Genomic DNA, 319 nt, shown 5'->3' with positions numbered 1-319 from the left:
TAAAAGTTTTTTCATCTACATGAAAGCACACAGAACTGCGCGGTGTGAATGATATGCAAATTCCCAAAATACTTCAGCAAACATTACATGGCAGGATTTTACCATAGGCGCACGTGTGCGTCCGAAGGTTATGCCATCGTGTCCTGGCAGTATTTCCGATTGTGTAAAAGGAAAATGATCAAATATAAAGGTCTCCCTGTATATTTCCCGTTTTCTATCATTATAATCAAAACTCCTCGTTTTCTTTGAATAGAGGAAAATTGCACTATTTTATATATTCATGATATGATATGACACTGATGCACGACTAGGCAAAGAC

This window comes from Penaeus monodon, chromosome 27 (assembly GCF_015228065.2).
Source record: "Penaeus monodon isolate SGIC_2016 chromosome 27, NSTDA_Pmon_1, whole genome shotgun sequence".
In the NCBI taxonomy this organism is placed as follows: Eukaryota; Metazoa; Arthropoda; class Malacostraca; order Decapoda; family Penaeidae; genus Penaeus; species Penaeus monodon.
This window is presented reverse-complemented; position numbering follows the sequence as displayed.